The sequence below is a fragment of the Pelodiscus sinensis genome, chromosome 5 (assembly GCF_049634645.1).
Source record: "Pelodiscus sinensis isolate JC-2024 chromosome 5, ASM4963464v1, whole genome shotgun sequence".
Classification (NCBI taxonomy): Eukaryota; Metazoa; Chordata; order Testudines; family Trionychidae; genus Pelodiscus; species Pelodiscus sinensis.
In genome coordinates, this window is record NC_134715.1 from 107,589,067 (window position 1) to 107,603,815 (window position 14,749).

Sequence of the window (14,749 nt, forward strand, 5' to 3'; positions counted from 1 at the left end):
CGCCATCTGCTTTGGCTGCCATTTCCTATTAATATTCCTAAACATCTTATAAACCTCCTGATCTTACATTCACCATAATACCTCTCTATATCTTTACACTCCTCCTCTAACCACTTTGCCTTATCCATTCTGGCCACTTTCCTTACCTCATTGCATTTCACTTTATAGTGCTGTTCTGCCCTCTTGGAGACATCCCTTCTGATCTTCAATAATCTCTTCTCTTGGACCAACTTCAATGACTTTTACTACTCCCTAAATTGACTAGTAAATCTTTACAAGTATTTAATGCTATGTTGAGACTATGAAATATGCTCAGTTCAAGGAGTCTGTGTTAAAAAGGTTTCATACTACCCCAGAAGCATATCGCTTCAAATTCAGAAACTTCAAAAAACTTGGTAAGTTAAGTCACAGAGAATATATTCATAAAATGGTGTATTATTACAGAAAATGGATGAAGAGTAAAGGGACAGAAGCCCATGACAAGTTAGGAGATCTGATTGCTCAGGAGCATCAAGGTCTGCACTAAGGAGAAAACTCCAACATCAGTGCAAGCAGCTGCCTAAGTGAGTGAGTTATGGGTTTTCCATCAACTAGTCAAATTATTGAGAAGCAGGGGGAACCACAGCAGGGTTAGCTCCTGGCCATGAGAGCTAACCCTGCAGTGGTTCTGCCTTCTAAATGTATTAAGAGCCGGCTTTTGCTGATCAGATAGTTGACTAGTTGCTTACAACCCTATTCCTAGCTTGTTTCTGGGAACAAGGAAGTCAATAATCAAGGAAGTGTTTTACAGGGCTGCCATGGATGTTATAGGCCTACTAGCTGAGCCTACACAGAGAGGAAAACATTATATTGGTGGCAGCAGATTTCACTGCTAGGTATCCAGAGGTAGTTGCTCTGTGTAGCAAGGTGGTCACCCTCCTCCACGCATAGAAAAGGTTAAAACAGCTCTGGGAGACGGCTGAAGCTAGGGGCCAATCATGAGAGGCCTTTGTGGCAGCCAATCAGAGCCCAGGAGGTCTGTATAAAAGAGAACAGAATATATTTTTTATCTCTCAGCGGTACATACCATGGCCTCTTGAGACTCAAGGATGGTTACCAGGGTTCCCTCTATCTAAGCTGAGCACTTTTGCGGCCGTGCACAACAAATTTTAGGCCCATGCACCTCGCCTGCAGAGCTGCACCGCGCACTCAACACTACTCACTTACCTGTTGGCCTGGAAGGATCCAATGGTGGTCTGGCAGGCCAGCTCCAGCCTCCCCTCAGTGAGGAGCTGCCACCTCCCCAACCGCTCAGCCCCCCCATCCTGAGCTTCCCCTTGCCCTGAATCCTGCACCCGTGGTATTACACTGCTTATCATAATCCTTGAGATGCATGTACAGAAAAACATTATCTCTATACTAGCAATTATGTTGTCTAGGTCTGCAATTAAAAGCATGGCACTCATGAGATAAACTTCTCCAGAAGGGGACAGGAGACAACTACCACTAAGGAGGACTACTGAGTATTATATGTTATAGAATAAAAGCCAGTCTTAGGGAAAATGGTGCCCTTGGCAAACTTGTATTCTGGCGCCCCTGCACCCCACAGGGGCTCCCCCCACAATGCTTAATTTGTATTGAAAGAATGCCAGGGCTCAGCCCCAGCACTCACTGGGTGGCTGGAGAGTGGGGGCTACTAGCCAGGTACCAAGCGGAAGGCAATACCACTATCAGCAACAGTGTGTAAAATACAGGTGGCATGGTATATGGTTAAGGCTGAGATTTAGTCATAGAGGTTATGGAAGCCACAGATTCCATGACTTCCAAATACTTCCATCAATTTAGCCAGTGCCACCTGGGAGCTGCAGCGTCCTCTGCCATCCACAAAGGAAGAGAGTGGTGAGGGGAGGAGAAAGGAGGTGGCAGCTCCCAGCCACCATCAACGGCAAGGGGCCTCCTGCAACTCCCAGCCATCACAGGCAGCAGATCCCTGCTGCTTCCCTGTGCTGTGGGACCACCAGAGCTCTTCACCCCCATGAGTGACAGGGACCCTGGAGCTCTGAGTCCTCACAGGTGACTTTTATTTTTGTAAAAGTCAGGGAGAGGTTATGGGTTTCCATTAATTTTTCATTATTGCCCCTGACCTGTCCGTGACTTTTGCTTAAATTATCCATGGAAAAAATCTTAGCTTTATAAGAAGGTATATTGCCACTTTTACTTCTGTGCTGCTAGTGGTGATGCTACTTTTAGAACTAGGTGCCCAGCTGCAGCCGCTACTCTCTGCCCACCCAGCTCTGGAGACAAAAGAGTAGTATAAAATGGAATTCTGCCATTTTACTATGGCTCCAAGTGCAACAGATGCCAATTTCTTACAAGAGTGAAAAATCCAGAGTACTGCTAAGTAACAAGAAATTTGGCAAACAATGTCACCTCACGTGATTTGGGGAAAAAGTCCATTTCAAAACACTATACAGAACAACCGATCTTTCTAGCCATCATAAAAGATTCCACTTCCTAGATTTGTCTCATGTATCTGCTCTATCAGGCTAGTTTAGTTCAATGCCCTAAGAAAGGATCATTTATAGATCAGCTTTCCTTCTTTGGTCTGGTAGGCTGTGTCTACACTGGCCCCTATTACGGAATAGGCATGCAAATGTAGAACTTTGGAAGAGGCAAATGCGCGGGGGATTTAAATATCCCCCGCGGCATTTGCATTTTCATGGCCGCCGCTTTTTTCCGGCTTGAAGTTAAGCCGGAGAAAAGCGTCCAGACTGGCGCGATCCTCCGGAATAAAGCCCTATTCCGGAGGATCGCGCCAGTATGGACGCTTTTCTCCGGCTTATCTCCAAGCCGGAAAAAAGCGGCGGCCATGAAAATGCAAATGCCGCGGGGGATATTTAAATCCCCCGCGCATTTGCCTCTTCCAAAGTTCTACATTTGCATGCCTATTCCGTAATAGGCGGCCAGTGTAGATATAGCCGTATTATTTTAGAATATTAAAAAACATTCATGGTAACCAGTAAATCAGAATACACGGTGCTTACTAGCATATGCTTATAGGATAGTTGACTAGTGACTCAACTAGTCACCCTCCCTCCCCCCCCAACACCTTGCTGCCTCTACTGAGTGCAAAAACCGTAACACAAGAGATATACATTTTGGACTTGGACTCACACTGTCTGTTATTAAAAAGCCTTTATAAAAATAATAATTTTATTAGGCTAATCAATATTGCAGCAATTGATTTCCATGCTTATTCTGAAAAAATATCTTTATTAGAAACTATTTTGTAGGGAAGTTTCTCCTGTGCAAACTCATACATTCCAGTTTTAACAACATTACACATCTGCAATGCCTGTCTCAGAATCAGCAAGAAAACATGCTTTATCTCCAACAAACACCTGTTACATATAATTAGCAGGATTCCACCATATGCTTTAAAAACATTCATTAAAGGCTAGATTGTCCCATAAAGACAAATGTCTGAATAGGGTGTATGCCCAAAGAGAAATACAGTCCTTTCCTGAGCTCTGCAGCATCATTTAGAACTGTCCAGCCTGCTCATGTGGTCTCACATCTCCCAAGTCCTTTGTGTAAGCGGGGGAATGATCCCGCTATTGTGGGGAACTTTCCTGACTTCTATACCACCCCGGGGAAATGAACCAGCGAAAGGATCTGAGTCCCCACTCCCACTTCCTTTACCCCACGGCTCCCTGATCCTGAGGGCTCCCCCACCACTCTCCTGAGTAGCAGAGCCCTTGAAACCCCAACAAGGCTGGGCCCAGGTTTCCTGGGGCTTAATCCCTGACCTTGTAGTCACTAGGGGCAGGAGTTAGGGTGTCCCCACTCCGAGGTGCTCTCTTTACACTGCAGGCCTTCTTGGCCCAGTGATCACTTCATAAGGTTCAAAGCAAATACAATTTATTAAACAACAACGGATTAAAGAGAAAAGAATAAGAAAAAATGAGAATGGTTAAATGAGAACACACAGCCCTGCTCTGTAGCACAGGGACATCAAAACAGCAGTCTGCAGAGTATAAGGACAGTCCACAGTCTCTTTCTTAGAGGCCCTGGATATGCTGCAGGGGGGGCTACAGGCTGGACACGCTAGCTCTGTTAGTGACCACACAGTCTCAAGCTCGAAGTGGCCAGACCCCTCTCCCAGTCCAGAGCCTTTCCCCACACTTTGCTGGTCCCAGGTGCTCACCACATCCAGCTGCAGGCTGTGCTGCTTGACCAGTTCCAGCTCCCTGTGTTGCTTCTCTGTTCCTTTTGGCTCTCTGAGCACTGCCGGTCTGCTGCTCAACTCAGGGTCTGCGCTCTTTGAGCTGTGTGTGTCTGGCTCAGCTGCTGCAAAAAATGCCCCTCAGCACAGCTTGCTTTACTTGGGCTGTCTCTCAGCTCCCTGTTTTTGCAGGACTTCTTCACACAGCTTGTACTCCTATTTCAGCTCTGTCTTTGCAGGACCTCTTCACACAGCTTGTACTGCTCTCTCAGCTCTCTCCTTGCTCAGAAAGACCCAGAACAATCCCAGCTCACAGGGAGGATGGGGCCTGGCCACTCCCCTTCCTCACTGGCCTGTCCAACCTGTCAATCAGGCTGAGCTGGAGTGTTGGCTGCTTTCCATTGTCTCTGGGGTCAGTCAGTCTCATGAACTCTTCCCCTTCAGATACTGCGAGCTGGCAAACCAAAAACTCCCACAGAGTTTTAGTAAGGGGTAACAGTCCCCTTACATTTGGTATAACTCAGGGGCACATGAAGGAAGCAGCTCACTCCTATGCTCCTGAGTTCAGGGTCTGCAGTCTCTGTCCTTTGCAAAGGGAACTGCTATGTATCAGTCTTTCATGGGGTACCTCCTTTTGGGAGCTACATGCAGAATGGATGATCTTAGATTAAACATTTACCCTAAGGGTACATCTACACAGTAGGGCAAAAGTCAAATTAAGCTACACAACTTCAGCTGTGTCAATTGCGTAGCTGAAGGTGAAATAGTTTAATTCAGCTTTAGGCACTGTCTACACAGCAGGAAGTCGAAGGAAGAACACTCTTCCTTTGACTTCCCTTCCTCCTTGTGAAATTAGGGTTACAGGAGTTGGAGTAAGAAGTCCTCCAGCTCACCACTATTTCGATGTAATGGCTTGCTGTGTAGACACGCTCTTTGTTATTTCAGAATAATGTACAGTGCTGTATAGACGTACCCTAAGGTATTAGTGCTACATGCTGCGCAAAAGGAAGACAGCTATTTATGAATGGTATCAGACTGTGAAATGAAGAAAAGTGCATACGAAAATTCAGCAGGTCATTCACCTGCCCCCAGTGGCAGGGTTCCTCCTCCACAGTGTGAGCCACTCTGCAGAAGTGTTCATAGTGCTAGACACTTGGCCTCCAGCTTAAGGCAGGCTCCGCACTGTCACGAGGGGACTGCATCTTATCAGAGAACCATGGTCAAACTGAGAACTCCTGGCTCACTGGGGGGCACCATTTTAGATTTGTTTTTAGCACGGGTGGGGGGAGCAATTTTAAGCATGATATCAGTGGCTACTTAGACACCCTCAGAAGTTGGCTGCAAAGATACTACCTGACCCTTCTTATCACTCTCAGTTTGGGCTCGTCTACACTGGCCCCTTTTCCGAAAGGGGCATGGTAATTTCAGAGATCGTAATAGGGAAATCCGCGGGGGATTTAAATATCCCCCGCGGCATTTAAATAAAAATGTCCGCCGCTTTTTCCCGGCTTTTAGAAAAGCCGGAAAAGAGCGTCTACACTGGACCCGATCTTCCGGAAAAAGCGCCCTTTTCCGGAGGATCTTATTCCTACTTTGAAGTAGGAATAAGATCCTCCGGAAAAGGGCGCTTTTTTCGGAGGATCGGGGCCAGTGTAGACGCTCTTTTCCGGCTTTTCTAAAAGCCGGGAAAAAGCGGCGGACATTTTTATTTAAATGCCGCGGGGGATATTTAAATCCCCCGCGGATTTCCCTATTACGATCTCTGAAATTACCATGCCCCTTTCGGAAAAGGGGCCAGTGTAGACGTAGCCTTTGTGTTTTAATAGCATTAAAGCATGAACCCTTGGAATCTCAACATCTGTCAAATAATAAAACTAACCTCCCCCCAGAATTTCCCACAATTGTAAACATTTAAATTGATATAAATACAAAAGGAGAGTTTACACATAAAGTAATTGATATTACTCAAAATTATAAAAAAGTTGAATCCACCAAGCCTATTTATAGGCTAGCAGAGCAGCGGTGTTGAAGCCTGTGTGTGGGAGGGCAACGTCTAACCCCACTAAAGAGTAATATCAGTTTAAGAGCCTGATATTTTAAGTCACAACCACAGAATGTCTTCACACTAACAGCAGGAATCCCATTGACTTCCAGAGGATAAGCGAAGCTTGTAGGACGATATGGTACTAAGTCAGAATTGAGACTAAAGAAAGCAGCTTCTTTATTTTTGATGCAGTATAGAAACGTGTACGTTTCACCCAAGAGCTCAGACAAGGTTTCCCCCCTCCCCCGCTCCCAAGGAATTTCAGGATACTGTTACGTAGGACTGGTGCAAACAGAAACAATTAAAAAGTAAAGCCTGAAAGTGGGGCTAGGCAATCAGGGACTGAAGGAAAGGGAGACAGGCACCGCCTACTCAATGGTTAATCTGTCATTAAAACTCCAGGGCCACTATGCTGGTAACATCCCCACTGGATAGGGCACAGCAGTCAGTATGCTACTTCCCTACCTACTGTGGCCCCCATTCCCACTCCTGTTCGGGGCTCTTAAGAATGGGTAGGCTGGTCCATTGCTCAGGGTACCATGCAGAGCTGTGAGTTTGGTACCTCCCAGGTCCAACACCCACCTGACCCGCCTAGAGCCAGCTGGACTCTCAGAAGCAGCCAGGCAGGTGAGTAGCATCCAGACATGCAGTGCCAAAGAGGGTGGATGAACCCAAGCTGTAAGCGGGCAGCTGGCCAAGTCGAATAACTCCTGCAGAGCAGAGAATTCTTTCCCAGGTGTCTGACTGGTGAGACTTGCCAAGCCACTCGGAGTCTATCTGATCATACTATTTGGGGTTGAGAAAGAATTTTTCTCTGGGTCAAATTGGGGTGGGTTCATTCCTATTCAGGAGTATGGGTCACCTGCAGGTTTAAGCTAGTGGAAAAGATAGAGTCTGTAGCCTGAAGTCTTTAAACCATGATTTGAAGACTTCAGTAACTCGGCTGGAGGTTAGGGGCCTATTATAGAAGTGGGAAGGTGAGGATTTGTGGCCTGCAATGTGCAGGTCAGACTAGATGATCACGATGATCCTTTCTGTCTGTGAGGTGCTTCACAAGCCTGTGTACCCCCTGTATGATACAGGCTGCACAGCCCCAATGGTATGGTTGTGGGGTGAAGGGAATCAGACGGAATGAATATACAGTCACTGAGCCTTATAATTCCACTTGTCCTGAGGCATACATTTCACTGAACTGCACTGAGCTCCTGTTAAAAAGACAGCCCCTTCCTGCAGGACAGGTGGAATTCTTAGGCCTGAGGGCTGCAAGGAGCAGTGCAGTGCAGGAGGAGGTGAGCCTAACTTGCATGAGCTGGCCTGCAGCCTTGAAGAAGCGATGTGGCTTGCGGAGTAGGTTGCCGTTTCTCCAGTCTGCTGCAGAGCCAATATCCATAAATACCCACAACTTGCACTGCTCAGTTTCACACAACTTCAGCTTGAAAAGTAAGAATCTATCAGATCACCACAAGTGGGCCATTGCAGAATCTATACACTGCCATGAATACCTTGTTTTGTGCACTCCTCAGGCTGACAAATGTTGCCTCACACACCCAAATAATAGTAATGGGAAATTTAGAGGAAAGAAAGCATCAGTTCATTGTTCATACATTTTCTCTCTCACCTACGCAGAACAGGTTGATGTCAGCTGTTGCACACAAAACACTTATTTTCATTCTACAATGTGCACTCTCTTCCCAGATTTCTTACAGCAGCACACTGCTCACATAGCCAGATGACACAGTAGGTTAGTAACTTTATTTTTTTTTTAAAAGATACTCGTGTCAGCTAATATCAAACGACTTCTTTTTGCTGGAAAACATTAGGAATTTCATTAACTTTGCAAGGGTGTAACCCTGAAGCAAAATGATCAGTATTTACAGAATCTTTTTTAAAACATGTTTGTAGGAAACCCGAGCAGCAAGACTTAAGTGAATTTATGAAATGATGTTGGAATCTTTCATGAGAAAAAATACTCAATTTTTGCTCTGGACTAATGGAATGAAAGATTGAAGCTTTCTACCATGTCTACCATGAAAAACTATTTTATAAATAATTTTGGTTAGATATTTGTTTTGGATTTTTAAAAGCCTGACAGTAAGCTTTCGAAGAGAAATGTTAAGTTCATAAATGTCAGGGTGCCTTATTCTTGTGTTATAAGGCAGAACATATAAACAAATTTAGCAGCAGCCATATATAACAATGGCTTTTTAATGTAACCCCTATGTGGTCTAATAAAAAAAAAAATCTGCATTTTCCAAAGGCAGTATATTTTTGTTCCTTTGAGTAAATGCTTTTAAATAAGTCCGAACAGCAAAACAGAACCAGTTACAACTTACCTTACTTTGGAGCAGATTACATCAAATTTTCCACAACAGTGGTATGCTTCCTTTGGATTGTCCCAAGACTTTTGCAACTTCAAACAAATAGATACAGGTTGGTGATTCAAAGTCCTTCAGAGAAAAAAGTAAAATTCCTCGAGGACAAGTAATGTACTTCTCTGAACATGAAAACTTATTTAAAGCTTGATTCTCTTTTATTAAGTCTAGCAACTGTCTTTTTCAGCTAAGCAAACTCCCACCCCTTTTCTCGGACACTTGCCAACTCCTCTAATTTAAAGCGACTGTCAGGCTTGCTATAAAACTCCCATTGGAAAGAACTCAGTATATATGATAGAGGAAAGAGCAAGTGCTAACTCCAGGCTGAAGCAGTATGACATATAGTTCTACCACATAGTTCTACCAGCTGGTATAGACTCACAAAGGTAATATGATATAATATTTGAAAGAAAACATTTAGGGCCACATTGTCCCCTTCTACGCAAAGAAAGGAGAAGGGATAAGACTCAAGCTGTTCCTAGCACACTCTCCCCTTAATATGGTTTTAGGAGGAGTATTGACCTTAAAAACTCAATAAATTCAAGGATCCACAGTAGTGACCTAATTCAAAGTCCACTGAAGTCAATCAAAAGACTTCCCCTGACTTCAGTTGGCTTTGGAGCAGGCTCTGAATCCTTGTCCTTCTCATGCAGATTTCTGATTTACTGTCTATGGATTGCTTAATCCTCTATGGAGCTTTTTTCCCCTGGGCTTCCCACATGTCTCGCAGCAGCATGTCTGATTTATGGATTACATTGTTGATCCAATATTATGTATTCAGGAAAGGGGAAGGTATAGGACCTGAGTTGGATTTTACTGCTGCTCATTTGACTGAATGCTTCTCTTCAGGAGTATTTATGGTTTCAGTAGAGAAGCTGCTGCACCCATTACAGATGTCTTTGCCCTCTGAGATCCTGCAGAGCGCTAACCACAAAAGCCAAGATTTTCAAAAGTTTCTGCTAACATTCTGGGTTGTTCAAATTAAGACAACCTAAAAAAAGAGGCACTCAGAGTTACTGGACATTTGTGAAATTTAGGCCACAGTGTTCATGAAGAAAGGACATCATAAGTTCAAAAGGAAGGGTAAGCAATTTCCAGAAGCTCTCTTTCATTTGTGGGAGTGTCATTTGAGCAGTTAGAGGGGGATTAGTGTGTATTTGTCTCCATATATGCTACAAATAGGAGTTAACTTTATAGAATGATCTTAAAAAATGAATGCTCAGGACTATATTTTCAAATGCAACTGAAGATTTTTGGGAGCTCCAATTTTTATGCACCCCCTTCCCAAAACCTTTAAAAAGGTCTTATTTTCAATGTGGGCAGTGTGTACAAAATCTTCTGAGAATCAAATCCATTTAAGGCATGCCTCAAGTTGGGCACCCAAAATCACTTTTGAAAAAAATTAAGCCCTCTTGACTACTGTTGAAGAGGCAAACAGTTTATTATGAACCTATTGGCTACGTCTACACTGGCATGATTTTCCGAAAATGCTTTTAATGGAAAAGTTTTCCGTTAAAAGCATTTTCGGAAAAGCACGTCTAGATTGGCAGGATGCTTTTCCGCAAAAGCACTTTTTGTGGAAAAGCGTCCGTGGCCAATCTAGACACGGTTTTCTGCAAAAAAGCCCCAATCGCCATTTTCGCGATCGGGGCTTTTTTGTGGAGAGCACTCTGCTGTCTACACTGGCCCTTTTGCACAAAAGTCTTTCGGAAAAAGACTTTTGCCCGAATGGGAGCAGCATAGTATTTCCGGAAAAGCACTGACGATCTTACATGAGATTGTCAGTGCTTTTCCGGAAATTCAAGCAGCCAGTGTAGACAGCTGGCAAGTTTTTCCGCAAAAGTTTTTCCCCAAGCTGAAACCCCAACCCTCAGCATGCCCCTCCCCCCCAGCTGAACCCTCGATCCTCACTATGTACCTTCCCCACCCCAGGCAGAAACCCTGATCCCCAGTGTGTCCCCCCCGCCACCCTCCATGCTGAAGCCCTGATCCCTGGCAAGTCCCTCCCACAAGTGCTGAAGCCCCAAGATCTGGCAACCCCTGTGAGACTGAAAGCAGGAGCCGAGGGACTGAAGTGCCGATCACTCCTCCACTTCCAACTGAAGCCAGGAATAGGAGGGCTTAATCCTGGATCCCCAGTGCTCCCAGGCAGGATAAGCCCCGAACCCATGGAGAGAGCTGGGAGGGAGTGTCACTAGGGATGTTGCCCTTCCCCCCAAACCTCAATGGAAGTGCAGGGCAGTCCCACCACCTGGCAAGTTCTGATGTGGGAAGCCAGAGCTGGGCAGTGCAGGGCTGCTGCTGATCCTTTGGCTGGTGCTTCTGCTGCTGCTGCTGAAGAGGATTGAAGATGCCCCTTAGCTCCCAGCCCCCTTTTCCTCATACAGCTGGTAAGAGCCACAGAAGTGAGGGACCTTGCTTCATGGCTGGCAGGGCCCTCGGGGAACAGGGGATCTCTCCTGACACACAGTCTCTAGTTACCCTCTCTCTGCCCCCTGAGATACCCGGTAGCCTCCTCAACTGTTCTATGGGCAGGAGGGACTCAGGGCATTATGAGGCCTGACAAGTCAACAGCAGGGGTCACCCCACCACACACACACACTCACCACAGCAGGGGATCCAGAGCGGCCCAGCAATCTCTCCACTGTGCCCTGCAATGCTGCCCCCTCCTCCTAGCAGCCTTCAACTACCTGAAGGGAAGTTAAAAAAGGATGAAGCTAGCCTGTTCTCAGATGACAGAACAAGGAGCAATGGTCTCAAATTGCAACGTGAGAGGTCTAGGTTGGATATTAGGAAAAACTACTTCACTAGGAGGGTGATGAAGCATTGGAATGGGTTTCCTAGGGAGGGAGTGGAATCTCTTTCGAGATTAAGGCCTTGCTTCATAAAGCCCTGACTGGATGATTTAATTGGGATAAATCCTCTGTCAAGAGGTCTCTTCCAACCCTAATCTTCTATGATTGCCTAAAGATTTGGGCCAATTCTACTTTTAACCAAACAGCTTTGCCCACCTGTAATTCAAATGTTTGTTTTTATTCTTGTAAAGTTAGAGGTATCTGTTTCTTTCTTTAGCACTCCCTTAAAAGACTATGGGTTTCTACTCTTTTGACTTTCTCATGACTCAAATGTGGTGTGACTCAAAGGAATTGATACCTGAACTTCTCTTCAAACAACCATTGTTAGTTGGTAGGAATCACTTCTCCATACAGTCACAATGCACCATTTAAGAACAATGAGATTATTCACTCCACTAAAGAAAATCACAAAGACAAGATAATAATAAAATAATAACAATAACAACAACAACATGCCTTATACTTCCACCTCTGAGACTTCCAGTGTTTCTCCTTTTATAGTTATTTAGGTGTGGATATTAATTAATTATATCTAGCATGCTAACAAAATAAATCAATAAAACAAATACACAAGAACTTTCTGGAGTGTATGCATTACAGATTCCAAGCCATCACTACACTCTTGACAAAGAGTAGTTTTAATCTACTCATATGGTGAGCAGCTGGGGAGTTTTGGGAGATGTACTTAACCCCTCTCTCAGTCCAAAGAGTCTGAGATTCAGCAGGTTCTAATAATTACCATAGATGTTACTTCCAACACACATGGCTGTGCTTAAAATCAAGCTATCATCTTTCATGTGCAGATAATCTCTAAGCAGTTGTTTTGCTGGCAGGAAGGAATTAGACTGTGTGTCATAAAAATACAAATACTCTTTAATGCTGGGATCTGGGAATTTCCAGTACAAGGGCTGAATATATTTGCATTCAGAAGATGTGAACTAAGTTCTCAAAAGGTTAATGCAACTGCTCTGGTCAGGCCTTAATTCATACTGAAGAAGGTTGGGAGGCTGGGTCTCAATAGACAACTGGAATCTTGCAGACTACCATTACTGAATTAGAGGCCAGGGATTGATAGTGATGTAAATCAGGGGTAATTTCACTGAGGTCAGTGGAATTACACTGATATAAGTGAAAAGAAATTCAAAATCCTGATCCCAACCTGATGTCAAAATCTGGGGAAACAGAACTCCTCATAACTATTCCCTAGGCCTGAAAAAAGGCAAGCTCAGAAATTACACCTGTCAAACCAGAGTGCTGGGAGAGGTCAGTCCTTTCTGAGGCAGTATTTGCCAAGGATACCTAAGGTGATTACATTTCTCTCTGGAAAAGGCTCAGGAACATATTAGGCAGGATTGCAAGAGGTATAAGCAACAGCTAAGACAGAAGCAGGTGTGAGAACTACCACAGGTGTAAACTTCCACTCCTGTAAAAGGACGGACAGTGGGTGGCTGTTGTGTTTAAAAGATGGTGTTCTGTCATCATCCACAGCTGGTGCACACATTTGAAGATGCCCCAAAAGATAATGGTTCGGAAAGGAAGTCTCTCAATAAGAAATGGGTTTTATGTACTGATGGATGAGCAGCTGCAACAGCCTCAGACTGGGGAGGAAGCTGAGTACCAAAGATTAACTCCACATGTATTTTCCTGTTTAGAACAGATGTAAACATTTGGTTACCACAGAACATCTGACCTTCCAAAAAATCGATTCCAAGTCTAACTATGCTTGAAAGCAAAAAAGAAAAGTACGCATCAATTATCTAAAGCCTGCTTGTTCAATTACATTGTTTAACCAAAGTTACCTTTTCCCTGCCCCGCTGTAATGTATTACATAATAGAATAGGAACAGCAACAGACAGTTTGGGCCTTTATGATTGGAATTATATGAGGACAACTCCTCCATACTTCCCCTTTTAAAAACAAATATGTAACAACTAGAAGATTTACCCAACATTGCTCAGGCCCTTAACTTAAATAAGTTTGGTTTTTCTTCATTTAAATAATTTTTATGAGGAGGGGCTGAGAACAAGAAGTTTAGTATGCAAGTTGACCCATGGAGTGAGGACGACCCCAGCCCTCTCTCACCACAGCAGCCTGGGGCCAGGTGAGAAGCGCCTGTCAATGGCAGCTGCAATGAGCACAACCAAGACACACAAACTCTATGAAATATATAGTAGATAGCTGGCTCCTTCCTGGCCCCCTGTGGTCATTCGGTAGTATATTTATCCCTCCTGCCAGACCCCTCTCTTTCCATTCGATGAGAAACAACTGAATTCCAGGCACAGCCCATTGTCCGGGCACAACCAAACCCTGACCTTGCTTTAAAGGTATGAGGAAGCTGCATATCAAATTTGGTGGCCCTAGCTCTTACCATTTAGGAGGAGTTCTTGAACAAATGACTCGGACAGATGGAGAGAGAGAGACTCACATTTCTAAAATATCTAGTAAGATTACATAACTTTTAAAAACCCTAACACAGTAAGTAATATTTCTTAACCTCCTGGTATACATGATCACTCAATACAAGGAGGAGGAGGAGGAGGAGGAGGAGGAACTATGTAAGACACTGTAGTTCCACTGGTTTAATTAGAACAATGCACATTTACATTACCTGACGATCTAGACCTCACTGTTTAGTTTTATTTCCTTTCTTAAAACAAGTTAGAATTTCCCTGGACCTGACCCACTCCTCCCCACCTCAAGAGCCTGATCTTGTATTTCTTGGGCCCTCCAAAAGTTCACTAATTGCAATAGGAGATTTCTACACAAGGCACCAGATTTCAAAGGTATGTCAGTGCTTAGATATGCAAACAAATGCTTTTGTAAACCCCTGGTATGTGCCGTGGTGATGTAGGGTGCCAAACTGCTTACATGCTTTTGAAAATCCCATAGGCATCTATCAGCCCTAAATCTGCAGGGCTCAGTGCTTTGTCTCCACAGGCACTCTACATTTTATTCATTTTCAATCTCCCTTCTAGACCAAGCTTTTTGGATACAGTTGATGTTTTAGACCCTGCCCTTCCAGCATGACCAGGCATTAGCTTCTGTTTGGAAAAATCTGATTTTGAAAACAAGTTAATTGTAACTTAAAAGTTTATTTTAAAAGAATGCATAATGGAATGCATAATGGGTATGGCAATTCTAGGCAGAGAAGGAGTATTACAAACGTAAAGCAAGAGCATGAGGGAAAATATCACTGGCATTTTGTCTGAGAGGGTCTAATGCTGCTTTAGAATAAACCTTTCCTATAAACAAACAAACAAACAAACAACTTTGT

General features: G+C 44.2%; 1 protein-coding gene across 4 annotated transcripts in view; it reads right to left on the minus strand.

Annotated features, from left to right (window-relative positions):
- Positions 1–14,749, minus strand: part of C1QTNF7 (C1q and TNF related 7) — a 132,537-nt gene that overhangs the window by 78,525 nt on the left and 39,263 nt on the right. Inside the window, exons 1-2 of one of the 4 annotated variants that reach the window (XM_006136961.4) lie at positions 11,227–11,244; positions 8,582–8,695 (exon numbers count right to left, since the gene is read on the minus strand). The exons of 2 other annotated variants lie outside the window; for them this stretch is intronic. The gene's annotated coding sequence lies outside the window, so the exon portion shown is untranslated. Of the gene's footprint in view, positions 1–8,581; positions 8,846–11,226; positions 11,245–14,749 lie in introns of those variants that run through there. One more of the 4 variants, XM_014580531.3, reaches the window with a different exon arrangement.